The sequence below is a fragment of the Pinus tabuliformis genome, chromosome X (assembly GCF_031772625.1).
Source record: "Pinus tabuliformis cultivar Carrire ecotype Pingquan chromosome X, CPIR1, whole genome shotgun sequence".
In the NCBI taxonomy this organism is placed as follows: domain Eukaryota; kingdom Viridiplantae; phylum Streptophyta; class Pinopsida; order Pinales; family Pinaceae; genus Pinus; species Pinus tabuliformis.
In genome coordinates this window covers 678,619,486-678,634,344 of record NC_142308.1, presented here as the reverse complement: position 1 = coordinate 678,634,344, position 14,859 = coordinate 678,619,486, and the positions used below count along the sequence as shown (strand labels likewise).

The 14,859-nt window shown below is 42.1% G+C and overlaps 1 protein-coding gene and 1 pseudogene across 2 annotated transcripts in view; both read right to left on the bottom strand.

Annotated features, from left to right (window-relative positions):
* LOC149141797 (putative sucrose-phosphate synthase 1) overlaps window positions 1-14,859 on the bottom strand; it is a 335,464-nt gene that overhangs the window by 274,356 nt on the left and 46,249 nt on the right. The window lies entirely within an intron of this gene.
* Window positions 4,301-5,252, bottom strand: LOC149141798 (integrin-linked protein kinase 1-like; annotated as a pseudogene).

Sequence of the window (14,859 nt, the reverse complement as noted above, 5' to 3'; positions counted from 1 at the left end):
ACGCAAAGCCTGCAAGCTACGTCAGCATTTCGAGCCAGGAGAGGGGCCAACGCAGAGGCGAAGAGTGGAAGATCAGGCCTACGCAATGTCCATCATCTTTCTCAGCCAAGAAGGATCAACGTTGTGGCCAAAAGGAGCAGATTCAACCCAAGCCGTGATTGCGCAGAGCCTGAAGGGCTCAAATTCTTCAGTTGTCAAGGCTAAGAGAGTTGTGCAGATTGTGATTTGAGAAGTTGGTGGGACGTTGTTTCTGTCTGTACAGAACAATGTCTAAGGAGACGAAACCAAGGTAAAGGGAATCACTACCTCGATGGATTTCTAGCCAAGGAATCCAGATCCGAGTTGCAGTGGCAAGGAGGATTGGAGAGGAGTGATTCGAAAGTTGGTCGATTTCCAGGAGGGAAGTCGAGACTCAGAGAGAGTCTAGAAGAGGAGCAAAGATGGCAGTGAACAAATTGAGGGATCAAGACAGATTGGACGGGGCTTCCAATTTTGTCATCTGGAAGGCCAAGATCTTGGAAATCCTGGATAAACATTGCATCAAGGACTATGCCTTGAAAACCATAGTTGTCCCAATTGACACAAATACTAACGAGAAGTATGAGGAGGCCGAGGCAAAGGTGAAATGCATGATCCTAGACGAGGTCAAAGATCATGTCATACCACATGTTGCTGAGAAGAACACAGGAAGGGAGATGTGGGAGACGCTGACCACCTTATACCAAGGCTCTTCCATGCAGCGGAAGATGTTATTGGAAAATCAGCTGAGGTCATATCAGATGCAGAAATGAGAGGAGACAGATCACTTTCTCCTCAGGTTGCAAGGAATTCGTGACTAGCTTACTTCCGTGGGGTCTACACCGGATCCAGAGTTTATGGTTAGGACTGCTCTGAATGCAATGTCTAAGAACTGAGAGACATTTGTCCAAAGAATTTTGGGCAGAGTGACTCTCCCCAGTTGGGAGGAGATGTGGGCATCTCTTCGACAGGAAGAGATCAGGAGGTTGACTAAGGAGGGGAGTAGCAGTAAGGGATTTCGAATCAAGAAAGAGGAGGAGAATACGGCTCTAGCATCTACGGGACAACAGGGGGTTCAAAAGAGGAAGAAAAAGGACATCTCCAAGGTCAAGTGCTTCAATTGCGGGGAGTTGGGACATTATTCATCTCAGTGCCCCAGGAAGAAAGGCAAAGAAGAAGCTTCTGACTCTAAGGTAGCTCCAGCAAAGGTAGAGAAGGATGTCGAAACTGATGTCGATTGTCATGAGTGCTCATGCGCCTTTAGAGAAGAGGTGGGACGACATCGAGCTTTCGTCAAGAGGACTACATGCTAAGGGGCAAGATCCTTGAGGTACCCAAACTCTTGGATCACATCTGGCTACAGGATCCCTCAACGATAGTAGCATGATGACAAGTGTCCGGTGGAGCAAAGTGTAGTGAAGCAGCAAGGCAGGGCTAGAGTGCAGAGTTTTGTAGCAACACAGTAGAGGTTGCAGCAGTGCGAGAGGCACAAAAGAGGTTGCAGCAGCTTAGTGGCAGCAGAGGGAGCACGTGTTAGCAGCAAAGGCAGCTTCAGCATCACGAGGCTTCCAGACTGACCGGGATGTCAGTGTTTGGGTGAAGTCAGTTACTTACTTCTCGGTAACTGAGTTGCAGTGCTGCAGTTAGCAGTGGTAGTGTTATAGGCGGCATGATGCAGCATGTTGAGAGCGAGTTGCAGTACAAACGTAGCAGTGGCAGTGTCATAGGCAGCAGTGCAGTGGATGTGAGATAGCAGGCCAAGCATCAGCACAGGTACCGATGCGGAAGATTAGTGTGATGTTTCTATGGTGAAGCGTTACTAGAGCGCATTCCTCGCTAAGAGGGAGTGTTGATTTTTGGTAGCATCGGATGTGCTCTAGCCGTGAAAATTGGTGGAGAGGCTAAGGCACATGAGATCTCCAAGACCCAGAAATCATTTGAGAAATTCCACCAGGATGAAGAGATATTAAAATAATTAAGATTTTTAATGGGGTTCCTAAGTCTAAACTTAGGAAAATTAAAATATTAATGTGTATTAATATAAAATGGGTGAGAAAATTCTAAATAATGAGGACCAAGCCAGATCTAATCTTAGTCGTTGATTAGGGACTTAATCTCGGTCGTTGATTCATCAACAGGAAAAGTATAAGAGGAGGCTTAAGGGTCAGTTGGAGATACACCAAGTTGATCAGTCAGTTCGATTTTCTGGGGCGAGGTTTGTTGAGGAAATCGAACAAGTGATCTGTTGCAGGGAGGGGTAGTTCGGTAGGAGGTCGAGAAGACATAGCAGAGAGGCAGAGAAAGTGTCGGAGAGACAGCACAGAGGCAGCCTAAGCTAACGCAGAGGCAGCCTGGGCTAACGCAAAGGCAGCCTGAGCTAATGCAAAGGCTTAGAGGGCCAGCACAAAGGACGCGGGATGCTAAGAAGCTGATGCAGGCAGACGCAGAGGCTAATGCAGGAACAGTCGAAGTCACTGTGGGGCCAATCATCCGATTGTTGAATTAGCCGGAATGTCTGTCTCCAAAGCAAGGTACTTCTGCCAAGCAAAATCTCTAAAGGGTGAGCCATTTCTAGCATCCTAGTTGTATTCAGAAAACTACATAATAATAAAACCCTCATATTTGCTACACCGATTTTCCCGCATTGGGTTTTTCTGGGGACGATTGTCCAAAAATGACAATGTCCCTTGTGTTGTCTCAGTTTATTTTAGTTGTTGATTTGTATATTTGTGAAGGTTGCATTTGTGTTTACTTCGATGTTTATATAAGTAAATAACTTGTTAATGTAAAGAACAAGTAGGAGATAGTAAACCAGAAAACGCAGTAGGGGTTTCTGATGTGTTAGATTCAGAAATTTTCACATTAGCAGCAGATGCAAAAGGAGATGTAGTACAGATGCAGCAGTGGCAGTGGTAGTGTTATGGGCAACAATACAGTAGCAGCAACAGCACAGTGTTGGTGGTAGCAACAGTGCGGAAAGGAGATGTTTCAGAGATAGAGCAGCATGCAGTTGGACATTGTTGCTAGAGCACATTCCTCGCTAAGAGGGAGTGTTAGTTTTTGGTAGCATATGATGTGCTCTAGCCATGAAAATTGGTGGAGAGGTTAAGGCACATGAGTTCTAAAGAACCCAAAAATCTTTTGGTGAAATTACTCCTGGATTGTATTTGATTAAAATAATTAATATTTTTAATAGGGTTCCTGTTAGCGCTTGAAATTTCACCTCAGGCTGAGAAAGGTAAACCTCAAGGCAACATCAAACCACTTAGCCTCGTAGCTAGCCCTACGGGGCAGGAGAGGGCTCTCTCCGGTCTATCTCAGCAAAAAGTTTTCTAAATGGGGCTGAGATGACTTTAAAAGAAACTGATTTTAGGCTAGTAAATTGATATAAAGGGGTTTTTAATAAAATGAAGGGGTTTTTCTGGGCTGCATAGGCAAAGTAACAGTTTGAACAGAGAAATGTAATCAAAACACAGATTATCTCCTGAGGCAAGGTAGGCAAGAAATTTAACACCAAATTTAGATTAAATGAGATGGCAAGACTGCTGAGGAGCTGACAAGGGCATAGAAGATGAATCCTTGTCAAACAGAAGAAAACATTGAATATTGAACAAACTTAAAGGCAGAGCATACAAATGATGAATTCTACCTTAACACTTCATTTGTTCAATTAGAAATGATCATGAAGTGAAATGAAACATAACAGATCACATATGAAACACAAGAAAAACTTATGCTAAATTATCATACCACAGGAATCTCAGAAGTCAGAGCTGTATTTTCATTAAACTCTCTGCCAAAAACTGTACATGGTAAGCTCTCTATTCTCCAGCACTCAGAACTCTCCCCTCTCTCTCCCTTTTTTTCTTACACTCAGAATTTACAATAAAAAAAATACTATCTGTAGGAAACAGATCGACCCAAAACAGGGGCGCTGTTTCAACTGAAGTTACATAAATAGAACATGTAACAATTTTCTCCTCGAAAATCTCTAACCAAAAAGCCTAACAATTGGAGCGCAGACCCCATCGTATGACTAACTGAGGTCATAGATAAGAACGAATCCTATTCATCTGGTAACAGGTGTCTTTGTTTATTTTTGGCTGAAGTGAAGGCCAGGTGTCAAGGACGTGCGCCAAATTTTTCTAGTTGACAAATCCTTTTTGGATATTTTCCCAAACCTTTCGCTCTCCTCGAGATTTCTCTTCATCATCTGTGGATGTTCCTTTAAAAATCACAGCTTTCCCACGTTGCTCTAGCAACTTAAGAGCCCAGATTAAAACTATGCGATCAATGCCAGCAAGCTCTGTTTGACACATAAGGGCCTTATTCTGTCTAGACGCACAATAATCGCAGAAAAGATTGGCCTGACACATGGGTTTCTATCCCAACATTCCTCAATCAACTCTTTCAGATCACTTGGATAATGCTTTGGCTTGAGTTTGAATGCTGGTCTCTTATCCTCCAAAGCCATCAGTCTGGAGACTTCTTCTGGTGATTTCGGGTGGAAAGGTGGGATACCTTCAATCATCTCATAAAGAATAAGACCAAACGAGAAAACGTCCACACTTCTATCAAATGCTTCATTTTTGTAAACCTCTGGCGCCATATATAACCTTAAGGTATCATCCAAGGGACGTCGATGCCATTCTCGAACATTATCTGATGATAACTTCAACAATTGACTCAATCCAAAATCTGTCACTTTCCAATGCCCCCCACTATCACGCAAAATATTTCTGGCACCTTGGCTTCAAATTACAATGGATGATTGCCTCCGGTTTGGATTCGTGAAGATAATTCATTCCTTTTGCAATCTCAAGAGCAATTCTCACTGCCTTTGCAGGTTGTAAACGTTCTTTCTTTTGGAGGTAACTGCTCAAATCTCCGTTTGGAAGATACTCTGCAATGATCATCATAGGAACATTTTGTGTGACAGCACCCACAAACTGAACCACATGAGGATGCCGAACCTTTTGTAGCAGTGTCAATTCATTCTTGAAACGTTTTATGCTTTCTGGGTCAGAATAATAGTCCTTGTTAAGAATCTTTACAGCAACTCTCGTCCCGTTCCACTTAGCTAATTGATAGCTACCCTTTGATGTCTCTGCACCTTGTGGAAATGACAGCTCTGCTGGATTTACTTCATATTCTGGAATCTGGAGAGGATTTGATACACTCATTGGTGTTTTAGGCATTTTTGCTCCTTTTGTTTTTAAGATATTGCATATTTTGGTGTTAAACTGGGAATAAGGTTTTGTCCTTCACGCCAATAAGCATCAAAACCAAATGAAAATATCTTAAGTGCCATAACTGCGGTCTCCTGCGTCCCCAAGACCTGGAATAATAAAACCGTTTTCATCCAGACCAAGATCAATAGTTCCAGTATAGACATGAAGCCCAGGAAATTTATCACTTAATTTTTGAAGTGCAGGGGAAGCAGCCACAGCCGAAACCACACGTATATCTTTGGGATCAATTCCCCTGTCCTTCAGTAGATCAATTGTGGCAACAATTGTCCCACCGGTCGCAAGCATTGGTCAGCTACAAGCACACGAGAACCCTCTGAAATCTTTCTGGCAGTTTGTTCAAATATAAGGTTGGTTGAAATGTATTCTCATCTCTATAATAGCCAACATGATATGTTTTTGTTGCAGGCAAAATAGATGCAGCATGCTCCACCAATACAAGACCAGCTCTCAAAACTGGCACTATCATCACGGGCTCTCTTGGATCAATGAACTCAACACCAAAGTTCCATTCAGCTCTTTTGGAATTGTAGATATAGGTAAGACAGAACGTATACTTGTCCAAGGCCCTTCCGGGCTAAGCCCAACCATCAAACCAATTTCACCATTGCTATATCTATTCAGAGAGTCCACTGTCAGACTCTTATCTCCTTGAGCAGTGAAGTAGGAAGTAGTAAGGGATATAAATCCACAATTTGAACATTCATTCCCGGCATCATTTGCACACTTTTTCTTTAATGGTTGTAAGCCAAATGTATCAGCACTTTTTGCATGATTCTTGGAAGTGATGCTTGTGACGGCCAATAATTTGTATCATTTTTCATAGGAATAGAAACCATTCCCATCCTAACCCGGATTCCTTTTGAGAAATTTCAAATACAAACTGTTCAATTGATTGGATACCGAATCAATGATATCTTGGCAGTAAATAGGACTCATGTAATATAGAACATCATGAACAGTGGCACTCAACATAGTACGTAATGCTCTTACACACCTGAATTGAATTGTTAGAACCCACATAATACTGGTCAACTGTCTTGAGCCATCCCAGATCATCATGGGTGTGGGAAACGAGATGAACATTGAGCTTTCCCTGCACTGGCCCTTCTGTGTTGTTGTAATCAATTGGCAGAGATTTGCATAGAGGGAGATTGAGCTCAAAGCATATAGTGCCAATGGCAAGCCAATTCCATTGCAAAACTGTGCATGGAGCCACGAATGTTGGTGTAAAATCAGATTCGATTGCCTTGAGGAATCCACCTCCTTATATACATTGCTGAAGGCTAGGCAACAAACCCGCAGGCATATGCTTGTCAAGAGATTAAAGTATGCCTTTCATTCCAGCGATTCCTTGGCTAAGTAACCAGATCTGAGCAACCAAATGTATGGAGAGCTGTATAACCAAATGACAACTGTAATAAGACAGCTTCTAGACCAGATCAAACAAATGGACATGATTGTTGATGATGTTTTGTTTTCTTTTGTTTGTGCTTTTGCAGGGATAGGAGCTTGAAGTCGCCGCCAGTTGAAGAGCTGGAGAATAAATTACATATTCTAAAACACCACATTTAATGATTTCTTCTTCAAAACAGGGTTTTGAAGAAGAATCAATCTCACATTGACATAAGACGGAGTCTAACAGTTCCTATGTCTAAACTTAGGAAAATTGAAGTATTAATGGGTATTAATCAAAATATAGGTGAGAATGTTCTAGAAAGTGGATCAAGTCAAGTTTTTAACTTTAGTCGTTGATTAGAGACTTAATCTCAGCGGTTGAAGTCTCAACGAGAAAAGTATAAGGAGGCTTGGGGTTCATTGAAAAACACACAGAGAGAACGAATTGATCTAGAGTTTGATTTTTGGGGTTAGGAAGCCGAGAAATTCGAACTGAGTGATCATTCTGCAACAGAGGGGCAAGGATAGTTCGAGAATACTGGGCAGAGAGGCGGAGAGCCTCTAGTGGAGGCAGCGCAACATCTAGAGGGACTGACGTTGGGCCAGTCTAGGCCCATGCAGGCCTGACGGAGAGCCAGAATGGCTAGTGCAGAGGAGAAGCTGCCTTCACGTAGAAATCCGAAACTGCCAGAACAGCCGGGAGAGGTTGACGCATAAGTTCCAGGAGGCAGAAGAGATAGAGCAGACCTAACACGGAGCCTGTAAGGCTGACCCAGGGCCAGCGCAGAGATAGTCGGGGTTAGCCAGTTCTGCTGCCAAATCAGCGAAAAATTGCCGAGTGAAGTGAGGTAATCTCACTCAGTTTTCTGCCATTATATTTTTTCTCTGTCACTAGATTGTTGGGAGGGTATCCAGCATTGTATTCAGAACTACTGCTTAATAATATAAAACCCTCGGAGCTGCTACACCGTTTTTCTGCATTGGGTTTTTCCGGGGACTATTTTGTCCAAAAATAACTGTGTCCTATGTATCTTGTTCTTTGCTCAGTTTCTTGTTTCATGTAATCAAATTAAATTGGTGTAGGTTGCAGAAGTAATTTACTTCAATAATTTTCATAAAATAACTTGATAATGTATATTAAAATCAAGTAGAAGTAAATTTAGTTTTGTTGCAATAGGGGTTCCTTAAGGATAGGAATTTTCACAATAGGTGGGTCTTTATCTTGGGGTTTAGTCTCCTTATACAGGGTCCAAGCCCTCCAGAGGGTCATATTGGCATTTAGAGGGTGAGCGTTGAGAGCCATAGGCCTCTACCATAGCAGAGAGCAGATAGCCACATCATGGGATCCTTCAACTCCACTCATTGCTCGCTCGTGTTCCATTTATTTGACAATGATGATGCACCTAGAACACCTTGCCTAGTTGGCTACACTCTTGGCAGTTGTTCCAGAGCCCAGATACAGTTGTGTCTCACCATGGGAGACAAAGGCAGGGTTTCATCATTGCTCCAACCCTTGCAGATGGGATACAGGCTTGCTCGATCCATTTGGAGACCCATGAGGATGTTTTTGTGCCCCCACAGCCACTTGGGAGCACCACAGGACATTTGCTTGGAGATCAAGGGGCCACCCCTTTATCACTATGTTTGGAGCCCATTCACTCCTCTTGGAACACATTCGACTCCACTAGGCCTTTCAATGGCCCTTCGACCTATTGTATCTATCATTTTTTCCCTCTTGAGAGGCTTACTTTCATGTCATGGAGCTATCTTGGTGGGCTTGTCACCAAAAAGTGTTATTTTGTACATTATTTTATTATTACGGGTACCATTAGGCCTAATTAGGAAAATTGAACCCTTAGAGGATCATATATATTGATGTGATGATCATTTCATTGGATCATCACGTAGGTTTGGATATTTATCTCCTTTTGAGAATTTCGCTATAGCTATTGGCGGACGAATTGGATGATCTTTGATGCATTTTGATATTCAGAAATCTTGTCTTGGTCTTGGAGCTTCGATTTTCACTCTTTTTTATGTGATCAGGTGCCAAGTATTTAGCTCAAAAATCAAAGTTCTCATAATCGCTCGAAACCTAAACGATCGCGTCCATCTCAGTAAAACAATCCCAACGGAACTCGTTTCACTGAAAATCGGGTTCGTATGAGGAAGATAATGAGTTCTGTCAGCATTGCCAAACAAAAGATATTTTGCTAAAAAATGTACAGTCACTGCACATTCAACAGTCTGTAATACTGACGTGGCAGGTGACTGGGCAGGGTCAAAGGTCAATCAACACTCAATCAGATTTCGACAAGTGACATCCTGTGGTTGGTTATCAGATGTGGTGACGTGGCATGTTTTGATTGGTTAATGGAGGACCAATAAGGAGGGGACAAGTGGCAAGCCTGGAGGCCGCCACGTGTCCCTCCCCAAAGGACCGATGTCAATGGCGTAGTGTGACAAAATAATGGGCAGGTCGGCGGGGTCGAACCTGCGACCTCGCCCCAACAAACTCCAAGATTTATAGTTATACCACCACCACAAGACTTAACATATAACAGATTCAACACAATGTTATGGTGTAACTGTTTGCGGTTTGGGCGTCAGGAGGGAGCCAGCCCGCGAGCCAACCTCCTCCATGTGAACACACATAACATAACCATCGACTAACGGTCAGGAAACGCAGATAATGTGCCTAACCACCACTAAACCATGGCATGTGACCGCTCCACGAAAACCGCATGTTAATTGTTTGACATAACTGCGCAGTATTTGTGTTAATCCACCATTATCCGTTAATTAATCGTGCTTAGCGTTAATTAAACTGGAGTTTAATTCGGCGGAAAAATCGGCGGTGCCACCAAATTCGGCACTAACTCCAAAATTAGCGGGACTAACTGGAATTCCTCCAGTTTTAGAGGAGGCTTACTAGGAGAAAATAGTTTTGGTCATAACTGGAGCAAAATTCGACCAAATGGAGATCAGGAAAATGTATTCCTAACTGATTGGAGCATTCTAAACACATTGAAGTAGGTTGCAGGAGCAGTAGAGCATTGTAAACAGCATTTTTTCAATTATTGAGCTAATACAGAGGCCCAAGCCATGGACGCTGGACCAAAGAGATGTAGCCCAGGAGGGGTGAACTCCTTCATCAAAAAATTGTGTTAAGTGTTCATTTTGATGGTTCACTGTACATTTACTTCTTGATGTTTAGCACTTGTTTTTCATGCTATTTTGCTCATGAATTTCACTTAAAACTTGATAAAATTTACATGTTTACATTCACAAACACCATAAGGAAACCTATGCACATGAAGCAATTGACAAGCATTTGTTTATAAATCTGAAGTTGAAATTAGCACAACAAAACTAACATTCAATAACAGATCAAGTTGGTATCAGAGCAAAGGTTATTTGCTTGATTGCTTGAGTTTTGTGCAAGTAGGGTTTTAATGGTTGCAAATTTGTGATGCTTACAAGGTTAAAGTTGCAGAGAGGAGAAGGGAAACTATTGGTAGCAACTCCTGAGGTAATGCCCAAAAGAAGGAGAGCCACAAGGCCACAATCTCCACCCAAAGTTCCAATCCCAGCTGCACTTGAAGCACCTCAAGTTTTACCTTCAATTGAGATTGAGGAGGTACAAGCAGTACCAGAAGCTAAGCTTGAATCCAAAGCCATCATGTCTGGAGCAAGAAAAACTGAAGGCCTTTCAGAAGAGGAAGCATTCAAGAAAGCTTCCTATGAATTAACTGACATGGTTAGAGTCCTCTATGAAGAGAGGAATACTAGAATGGCTGGAGAAAGTTCTAAGCCTCCACATGGAGAAGGAAGCTCCGGAGATAAAAAGGATAAAAAGAAGGATTCAAAGGGTAATGGAGGAAAGCCAACTCCATCTCCACCATCTTCATCTTCCTCATCATCTTCATCATCCTCAACATCTCAAATAGCACCATCTTCCACTTTCACCACAAAAACTGTTCATACTCATTCAAAAACCCCAAAGGAAAAAACTCCCTTACTCAAATTGGACATTAAGTTTGAAATTCCCATGTACAATGGTGAGGTGAATGCAGAAAGGTTAGACAATTGGATTTGACAATTGGAGGTTTATTGCAGAATTCAGAACCTTCAAGAAGATGACATAAAGATCCAGTTGGCTTCATTGAGGCTATAAGGAGTAGCATTAGTCTGGTGGGAAGCAAAGACTCAAGAGGAAATGCGAATTCATGGTAAGATATCCATTTCCTGGGTTGAATTTGTTTCTGCAATTAAAACACAGTTTTATCCTTTAGCCTATATGCAAAAAGCCATTATGAGTTGGCAAAATTTTAGGCAACTCAAGACAGTTCAAGACTATACCCAGGAGTTTAGAAAGAGGGCTTTGTTGTTGGGACTCAAGAGTAAACTTGAATTCCTGAGATACATTGTTGAAATATATTGGGGGTTTACATTCCTACTTAAAACATATTATCCTGATGTTCAATCCAAGCAATTTGGATGAGGTATGTGTGCAAGCCACGCACCTTGAAGCAAGGGGAAAGAACATTCAGGAAGAGGGTCGTAAGAAGAAGCCATTCAAGGGTAAGGAGAAAGAGAAGGGTGGAAAATGGAAAGGGAAGAAGAATGCAAGTGTGAAGAAAGAAGGGGAGAAAACAGTATGCCAACATTGTTCCAAAGTTGGGCATGATGAAACCCATTGTTGGAAATAACATCCCAAACTAAGGCCTAAGAAACAAACAATAAGGGAAAACAAAAGACGACCGCTACCACACAACATGATCTTGGATCAGATTCTCATGATGAGACCAAGATTTTAGCCATGGTCACAAAAGGAAAAGAAGCTATTGCAAACACTAGTTCCTCACATAGTCAAAACAACACTCCAAATGAAGAATCAAGAATAGAGTTGTTCCATGTAAGGGTAATTTCAAATCATACAAAGGTTGATGCATTATTTGATAGTGGGTCACAATCAAACTTAATTTTAGAAGACTTGGTCAAAAAGCTTAACCTTGAAACTGTACCTCATCATAAGCCATATCCATTGGGTTGGATAGTCAATAATGCAAATTTACAGGTTACAAGGAAATGCTTATTCAAGTTTGCCATTACTGAAAAGTTCATTGATGAAGTTGAGTTAGATATAGTTCCACTTGACATCTCAAGAATCATTTTGGGTAGTCATTATTTGTATAGGAAAGCAGTGTTTTATCGCCATGAGAACAAATATTTGTTGCTCAAGGATGGGGTGGAGTATATTGTGAGAGCCCATGGCAAAAGTTGAACATTTCTTTGGTTAATGCAAGGCAGATGAAGAGACTAGTAAATGCAGGCAAAAATTTTGTGCTTCTCGTGATCAAGAAAAAGAATGATATTGATTATGAATCTTTTGAAGGTTGTGATGACAAATTAAAAACTGATTTGTTTGATGTGGTAAGCAAGCATGGCGAGATATTTTAGGAACCAAAGGGGTTACCTCCCAAGAGGGGAATTCAACATGAGATACAGCTGCAGCAGGATGTTCCACTTCCAAACATTGGCATGTATCGCATGTTGATTATGGAGAGCATGGAAATCAAGAAGCGAATTCAAGAATTGTTAACAAAGGTATCATATGCCCATCTACTTCGCCATGTGGTTCATCTATTGTCTTTTTTCCAAAGAAGGACGGGACTTGGCGTATCTGTAGGAATTTACAGGGTAAGTTCCACAGAAAGAATACCAAAAGGACACCGCTCACAACCAGATCTCAAATCAATACACCAGTATTTTTGACGTGGTTAAAACCCTCAGAGTGCAAGGAGGGAAACAGTCCACGGCCTGTCCCAACGTGGGTACTACAGGCAATTTATTAATCAAAGAATGAAAATTTACATAAGCTTCTCTCATGCACGGATTACCCGAACAATGACCCTCCATGCGCTTTAAATAGAACTCATGGACCAATCGGGTGTCAAGCCACGGATCAAGTGTCGGTAATACCGAGGTGAGAGTGAACCGTCGGATTGTAAGTTACAAAATGTACAACGGTAAAGAAACACACTTTACCTAACTCTAACCTAACTCTATACTAGACCAAGTTGAACTTAACTATATCCTATGTGTCGGAATATCCTAACATCCCCCCTTAAGAACAACTTGGGATAGGATTGAAGGATTTACAAATATGACACAATAGGAGAAGGAAGGAGGCACTAGAGCCTATCCCCCCTTAGTGACAACTTCCTGAACTCCAAGCATATATCGAAGTTTAGTGAACTTCGCCTCTGTGAGAGCCTTTGTGAAGATGTCTGCAACCTGATCATCTGTTGGACAATATTGCACTTCAAGAACATGGTCATGAATGAGCTTTCTGATGAAGTGCATGTGTAGTTCAATGTGTTTGCTGCGCTGATGCTGGACTGGATCTTTGCATAGCTGAATGGCACTTTGATTATCACACCAAAGTGTGGTTGAATGCTGCTGCTCAAAGCCAAACTCTGATAGGATCTGACGAAGCCACAAGGCTTCCTTACTAGCTTCCACGGCACCACGATACTCTGCTTCTGCTGACGAAAGAGAAATGGCAGCCTGTTTCTTACAAGCCCATGTAATAGGTCCTGAACCAAGAGTGAAGACATAACCGGCAGTAGACTTCCGATCATCAGGGTCACCAGCCCAATCAGAATCAGTGAAACCAGCTAACAGAGGAGCTGCTTTGGCACTGTAATGAATCCCAAACTGTACTGTACCTCGAACATAACGAAGTATTCTTTTAGCTGCTTTCCAATGACTTTCACGGGGGTTTTGCATAAAACGCGCAACAAGGCCAACAGCAAAGGAAAGATCAGGACGAGTATGGGTTAAATACAGGAGTTTTCCGACAAGTTGACGGTATAAGGTAGCATCAACTTCAGGAGAGGTACAAGAGACTGAAAGTTTGACTCCAGACTGAAAGGGAGAAGGGGCTGGCTTACAGTCTTCCATGTGAAAATGACGAAGAATATCACAAGCATACTTGGACTGGGAAAGGAAAATACCCTCTTGGGATTGCAAGACTTGAAGACCGAGAAAATAGTGTAAATGTCCTAAGTCTGTCATTTCAAATTTCTTTTTAAGGCTGGACTTCACATGGTTTATAAGGTTGGGATCACTACCAGTAAGAATAAGATCATCAACATAAAGAACAAGGATGATAAGAGAGTTGCCCTCTTTCTTGGTGTAGACAGTATTGTCAGAATGACACCTAGAAAAGCCAGATTCTAAAAGAAAGCTATCCATTTTGGCATACCAAGCCCGAGGAGCTTGCTTGAGGCCATAAAGGGATTTCTTAAGTCGACAAACAAGGCTGGAGTCTGTTTGTATGAAGCCAATGGGTTGTTCCATATAGATTTCTTCCTGCAAGTCCCCATGCAAGAAGGCAGATTTAACATCCATCTGATGGACTTCCCATTTTAAAGAGGCAGCAAGGGAAAGAACAAGGCGGATGGAGTTCATTTTGGCAACAGGAGAAAAGGTTTCAGTGTAGTCAATGCCTTCAACCTGTGAAAAGCCCTTAGCAACGAGACGAGCTTTATGTTTATCAACTTTCCCATCTGGTCCATACTTGGTTCTGTAAACCCATTTACATCTAACAAGTTTGCGTCCCTTTGGTAGAGGAACAAGATCCCATGTATCATTTGTCATCAATGAATGATATTCTTCATTCATAGCTGCTTCCCAATGTGGATGGCCTGAAGCTTCTGCAAAAGTGTCAGGATCATGATTTACTAGAGCTTGAGCCAGTAAAGAAGAGGCTCTTTCAAACTGAGAACGTGTACGTCGCTGATCTGTAGGATCACCGGCAAGATCACCTGCTGCATCCCGAGTGGCACGGACCCATCTTGGAAGTTGAGGATCCTGAGAAGGTGGGGGAGGATTATCATCCTCGCTTTCATCATCTGAAGAAGAAATGTTTTCAAAGATAGAAGAGATAGGAAGAGGTGGCACATCCGCCGGACTAGGCTCGCAGGCCGATTTATTTTCATCAAATTTTACATCTCTTCTAATGATAACATTTTTGGACTTAAATGGAATAAGTCTATAACCTTTTACATCTTCAGAATATCCAACAAAAGTACATTTCTCACTTTTAGGTTCTAAAGCTTTATGCTTTTCATCTGGAATATGGGCCCATGCTTCACTTCCAAACACACGAAAGTGACTTACATCT